The sequence below is a fragment of the Ipomoea triloba genome, chromosome 3 (assembly GCF_003576645.1).
Source record: "Ipomoea triloba cultivar NCNSP0323 chromosome 3, ASM357664v1".
In the NCBI taxonomy this organism is placed as follows: Eukaryota; Viridiplantae; Streptophyta; class Magnoliopsida; order Solanales; family Convolvulaceae; genus Ipomoea; species Ipomoea triloba.
The window spans coordinates 7,384,801-7,392,006 of NC_044918.1; positions in this window are offsets into that span (position 1 = coordinate 7,384,801).

The window sequence follows — 7,206 nt, forward strand, 5'->3', positions numbered from 1 at the left end:
ACCCAAGACACCTCACTCCTCAGCATCAATGCGCAACGGTCCAACTCCTCAGCATTGATGGCCAACGTTCAGCTCCTCAGCATTGATGACAGACGTTCAGCTCCTCAGCATTCAACACCTCGGGTATTGATGTCCAACGGTCACTGAACTGAAAGGAATAAAGAGGCTCACAACCACATAGTGGGGTGCTTCGGACACTTCTTACTAGAACAATAGATATTACATTCACTTGTACACTGAGCACTACGCTCAATACTGTTCTCAAGTACTCAAACACTGTACCATCTTACTTCAATAATACTCAGATTACATACCCGGTAACCCATTATTACCGTCAAGATGTTTGATCTGGATGAACACCAACCTAATTTAGGCTAGTGAGATATCTGATCCGAATAGACAACTTAATTATGTTAGTCTATTTTTTTTTAGTCATTTACCAATTAAAGTTAAAGTTATAAAACGTTTTGGGAACTAAGTCACAAGGTGTACTGTTATTCATCCAGTGTACGTACATTTGAATTGTAGTTTATATTTTAACATAAATTTGTCAGCTAAAAGTTATAAAGTGCCAGATAATAATTTAAAATTTTCAAAAATTAATCAATTAGGGTCATATTTGAATAGTGGTTCAGACTTTTTCATAAATTTGTTGTCTAGGATTCTTTAAGCATTTTTAGATAATAATTATATATTTTTCTTAAATTTATCAATTAGGGTCACGTGATACTTTTTTATCTTAAAGAGCACATTAAAATAATAATTATTGATTTTTTTTAAAAAAATTAAAGAGACATGTAATTTGGATCAAGCTTACAACTCTCACCAACAAAAATAAAAAATAAAAAAATACAAATTTCAATTCACAATGTAGGGTAGTTCGGACATAGAAACAATATTTAACAATATTTTTTCCTTTAATGAAAAGGAACGGTATCTGTTCTGCAAAAAGTAACTTTGCGTGTTTAATATATTCAGTTTCATTCATTTTATGCATACATTGTAATCTCCTTTCAACACAACTACAATTTTTTTTCGATATAACTACAGTTTCATTTGACATTATACACCCAAATATGTGATTTAAAATGTAGCCCCTCAACTTGGTGGGGTTTTCATTTTGTTTCTTGTGCCTTGGATGAGCAGAAATTTCAGCTATTTCAAATTCATGTGATGATTTGGCCTTGATGTTACTTTCATCTGGCCTCAGCTCCTGGGCTACTCCACCTGCTGATAAGTGCAAGAGATGCTACAATTGTAAGGTCAATCTCGGGTCGCATTGCATGTATTTACTAGCGTTTGAGATTGATTTGCCCTTTTATTGCATTAGAATACTTGATTTTGTCATGGAACCCCATTCCACACTTGGCTAATTGTTTTTCAGGTAAAAAAGTTGCGCAAAGTGGTGAAAAAGGGCATGGATTTCAAAGATTGATTCGAGAACCAAATTGGAAACAAAAGGACCGACCGGACGCGCCTAGGACGCGCGCTCGCCCGGGCGTCCACGTCCCAGGTCCACAAAGTGCAAAGCAGTGCGCAGCGGACGCCAGCCGGACGCCACCGGACGCGCCGCGTCCGATTATTCGCTCTCTGAAGTTTGCAAAGTCTGCTTAGGGCGCGCATCGGACGCCCCACGTCCGAAAAATCACTCTCTGAAGTTTGCAAGGTCTGCTTAGGACGCGTAGAGGACGCACNCGACCCAAGACACCTCACTCCTCAGCATCAATGCGCAACGGTCCAACTCCTCAGCATTGATGGCCAACGTTCAGCTCCTCAGCATTGATGACAGACGTTCAGCTCCTCAGCATTCAACACCTCGGGTATTGATGTCCAACGGTCACTGAACTGAAAGGAATAAAGAGGCTCACAACCACATAGTGGGGTGCTTCGGACACTTCTTACTAGAACAATAGATATTACATTCACTTGTACACTGAGCACTACGCTCAATACTGTTCTCAAGTACTCAAACACTGTACCATCTTACTTCAATAATACTCAGATTACATACCCGGTAACCCATTATTACCGTCAAGATGTTTGATCTGGATGAACACCAACCTAATTTAGGCTAGTGAGATATCTGATCCGAATAGACAACTTAATTATGTTAGTCTATTTTTTTTTAGTCATTTACCAATTAAAGTTAAAGTTATAAAACGTTTTGGGAACTAAGTCACAAGGTGTACTGTTATTCATCCAGTGTACGTACATTTGAATTGTAGTTTATATTTTAACATAAATTTGTCAGCTAAAAGTTATAAAGTGCCAGATAATAATTTAAAATTTTCAAAAATTAATCAATTAGGGTCATATTTGAATAGTGGTTCAGACTTTTTCATAAATTTGTTGTCTAGGATTCTTTAAGCATTTTTAGATAATAATTATATATTTTTCTTAAATTTATCAATTAGGGTCACGTGATACTTTTTTATCTTAAAGAGCACATTAAAATAATAATTATTGATTTTTTTTAAAAAAATTAAAGAGACATGTAATTTGGATCAAGCTTACAACTCTCACCAACAAAAATAAAAAATAAAAAAATACAAATTTCAATTCACAATGTAGGGTAGTTCGGACATAGAAACAATATTTAACAATATTTTTTCCTTTAATGAAAAGGAACGGTATCTGTTCTGCAAAAAGTAACTTTGCGTGTTTAATATATTCAGTTTCATTCATTTTATGCATACATTGTAATCTCCTTTCAACACAACTACAATTTTTTTTCGATATAACTACAGTTTCATTTGACATTATACACCCAAATATGTGATTTAAAATGTAGCCCCTCAACTTGGTGGGGTTTTCATTTTGTTTCTTGTGCCTTGGATGAGCAGAAATTTCAGCTATTTCAAATTCATGTGATGATTTGGCCTTGATGTTACTTTCATCTGGCCTCAGCTCCTGGGCTACTCCACCTGCTGATAAGTGCAAGAGATGCTACAATTGTAAGGTCAATCTCGGGTCGCATTGCATGTATTTACTAGCGTTTGAGATTGATTTGCCCTTTTATTGCATTAGAATACTTGATTTTGTCATGGAACCCCATTCCACACTTGGCTAATTGTTTTTCAGGTAAAAAAGTTGCGCAAAGTGGTGAAAAAGGGCATGGATTTCAAAGATTGATTCGAGAACCAAATTGGAAACAAAAGGACCGACCGGACGCGCCTAGGACGCGCGCTCGCCCGGGCGTCCACGTCCCAGGTCCACAAAGTGCAAAGCAGTGCGCAGCGGACGCCAGCCGGACGCCACCGGACGCGCCGCGTCCGATTATTCGCTCTCTGAAGTTTGCAAAGTCTGCTTAGGGCGCGCATCGGACGCCCCACGTCCGAAAAATCACTCTCTGAAGTTTGCAAGGTCTGCTTAGGACGCGTAGAGGACGCACGTCGGACGCCGCGTCCGATTCCCACTTCCTGCGCCGAAGATTTGAACAAGCGCGCAAAGAATCCCGCTGGACGCGCAGAGGACGCGCGTCCAGTCGGGCGTCCGATACGGTTTATTTTGGCGGTTGGCGCGATTTAAATAGGGAATTGGGGCTTTTTTTGGGAGGATCCCCATTCATTTTTCCAGATTAGTCTAGCCAAAAATTCTCTCTCTAGAATTAGGTTGAAATTCTCTCCCAATTCACTTCAATTCCATTCATACTTCCATTCAATTAGCTAGATTTGGAGGAGATTGTGGACAACAACTTGCAATTGATCAAGATTTGTAGAAGATTTCCATTTGCAATCAAGTAATCTTTCAATTTCTTCTATTGTTCTTCAATTTCTTTTTCTTTTTTTTTTTGAATTGCTCTATTGTTTTGTTTAGTGATTTGATCTTGAATTTTGTCCTTGATATTGAATTGCATTTTGATTTTGATTCTAGTTTTCCTTTTTGTGTTTTGTTTTGTTGAATTGAGTAATGCTTTGAATTGAGTTGAATTGCTTTGTTGATTTGGTTTGAGCTTTGTATTGAGCTTTGCTTTCAATCCTTAGAGCTTAAATTTGTTAAGATGATTTGAGAATGCTTAGTCTAGTTATGTGTGGCTAGTTACCTAGGGATTAGGACTAGTTGAACATACGTTTTGCTCTTGAGCTCTTATGTCTTGAATCTAGGGGAGATTAATGCCTTTTGGATAGCTTGATAGTGGTTGGGATGTTTGTATGATCTCTTTTCCGATTAGGCCAATTGGACTTGAGGATTAGTGTGTTCGCTTTCACCTATGAGAATAGGGATTGCTTGAGACCTCACCAACCTCTTTTCCTTCTCACCTTTGAGAAAAGGGAGTAGGAAGGCAAGATGCACATTAAGTGTTTGTGGTAATGCCTCTTCTAGCCTAAGGTTCACAAGTATGGCTTTATGGTCTAGTAGTGAGTCCATTGACCACGAGAGTGGCGGTGGTGCTAGTGACCTTGTCTCTTGTTAGTCCGTTGAGCGTTTTTCACATCCCTAGTATCCTAGAAAATCAAGAGTTGCATGTGTGGTAGACTAGTCCCAATCCTTCTTTCCTAAAATTGTTCACAACACCTTTTGTTTTAAGGGTTTGATATATTCTTAGAATGACATACACAAACCTTTCGATAGGACTAGCTTTTGAAATCTAGGAACTCTTGTGTCTAATTCCTTGTCTACCGAATCCTTTTCTACCATTCCTTGAGACGATACTCGGGAACTTCTTCCCGTTTTATTCACCTACACTCTTTCCACCTCCCGCGAAAACTACACCCTTCACCTGCATATCGATAAGTTCTTGCATTCTTTGCACTCTTTGTATATAATGCTGATGCTCAATAATGTTTCATATGTATTTCTTGACAACTTCATGGAGGTTTTGGGCCTAGTATTCGTCTTTTACTTTCCTGTGCCTTCAACTTCGTGAGCCACAAGAAAGTGAGGGACTGGATGTTGGGTGAGATACTTGGGCCTGAATGTTTGGGCCTCTGGATGTTGGGTGAGATACTTGGGCCTGAATGTTTGGGCCTAGCCCATCGGCCCAGAATGATGTATTGGTAATGTTTGGGCCTAGCCCATCGGCCCAGAATGATGTATTGGTTCGATTTGGGCCTAGCCCATCGGCCCAGAATGATGTATTGGTTCGATTTGATTATAGCCCATCGGCCCAGAATGATGTATTGGTTCGATTTGATTATGAGCTTGGGGGAGGCCCAAAGTGCAAATAACCATCCAATCCGTATAAGTAGCTCAATTAAAGTTGGAGAAATACAATTATGTAAGAATGAATTGGGTAAAATAGCATAAAGTATTATTTCCCGCCCAACTTGTCGGGATTCAGTACTTTGGTCATATCTCGGCGTGGGAATATCTTAATCAGGCGATTCTGGTGACATTAGAAAGAAGACTCAAGACTCAAAGGGCTACAACTCTTATGTTACCCAGAGTGTATATTTGAAGATAAGATGACCAAAAACAGCATAGAAGGCAGGGGTATGCTATTTCTCACCCTACTTGGCGACTGTTAGTATTTAAATCATATTTCACTGTAGGAATATCCAAATTGAGAGATTCTTGAACTGGTGGAAAGATAATTCAAAGGGCTATAAACTTCATGAAGATCACAAAGCCATCCACGGACTTCATGATGGCCAAAAAGGAAGGACAAGACAAGGACATCCCATTTTCACCAATAGTGTGTGATAATATTCTACCTCCGTCTCAAAATGGTTGTCTGGTTCGTTTAACGATGTTGACTGAAGTAATTTTTAATTCAATTTTTCATAATATTAAGTTTAGTATTAATATATAAAATTTATATATTTAGAAACTACATTAAAAGTACTATTAAACACAAAAAATTAAATTTAAAAATAATAAAAAATTACTAAAGAAAATAAGCAAAGAAGAAAGAGTTGGTTTGACCAATGAATAGTAAATAGGACAGGTAAAATGGGACAGAGGGAGTATTATATATCAAGTTGATGGCAAATTATTGAAAAAGTGGTGCAAGTGGAAGACAATTAGACAAGATGATGACTGATCAAGGAAGAGATAATCATATTTTAATATTGAAATTATTGGGTAGAAAATCACATTTCACACCCCAAATTTTATGTTATTTACGAGATTGAACCCTAAACTCCACCTATAAATACCCTACCAATGTATCATTCTCATCATCCCAAAATCATTCACATCTCTCCTTTAGTAGTTGCTCTTTCTTTCCTTAGCAAGAGAGAAATTCTCCATTGTTTTCTCTTTGTTACACCGAAAGAAGAGTTGTAATAATTTCCTTATAGTGAAACACCTTTAGCCTTGCCCGTGGTTTTTACCCTCTTGGGGTTTTCCACGTAAATCTTTGTCTCTTACAATTGCTTTCTATTATTCTCTATTATTCTCTCCTATTATCAACTGTTATTTTTGTTCATATCGTGTAAGAAAGAATCAATCTTGGTAGAGTGACCTTACATGTCTAGGAAAATCTTTGGATGAGACTTGGTATTTAAGTAGTCCGTTTGTGACTCACCATTACCCTGGTGTATTGTTCATAAAACAATTATTGTTCTATCTTTACGATACTGTTTAAATATTCTGTACGACATCAGTTGATTTTACGGTTGTGTTGGCCTGCCGACTGACTACCCCGTAGTCATAAAACCAACAGGTATCAAATACTTGATAAGGGTCATGGGTTTTGGTGAAAGTATTTAGCATGTTTGATAGTTGGGTGGAATGAGAATGATTATTAATAGTTGGGAAAGAAAGGAGGAAGGGAAATGAAACCCTTATTCAATAAGGGTATGAGTTTTCTCATTAATGGAGTATTTCAAACCCATAGTAGCATTCTCAAAACCTACCAACCAAACACTAGCAATCACTTTTATACCCATTTCTTATGTCCAAACCCACAAACCAACACCATAACTAATTGCATTTTAATTGGCCATAATATTTAATATCTAGTTCACACCAAATTACTTTGGTACCAACTTGAATACAATTTTAGTGGCAAACATTAATTACAACATAACTTCGCATAATATTTGTCTATTTAATTATAGTGACAAAGTCATTGTAACAAATAATTACTCGTCACAATTATCATAACATTAGTGACAAAACTTGAATCCAACATAATTATTGTCACAATTTTGTAATTTTTGTTAAGAAATTATAGAGCGTCACAACTTAAATATTTGTAATAGTTTCATCATAAAAAGAGACAATATGAGTGATAATAATTTTTTTCTCATAATCGTATCT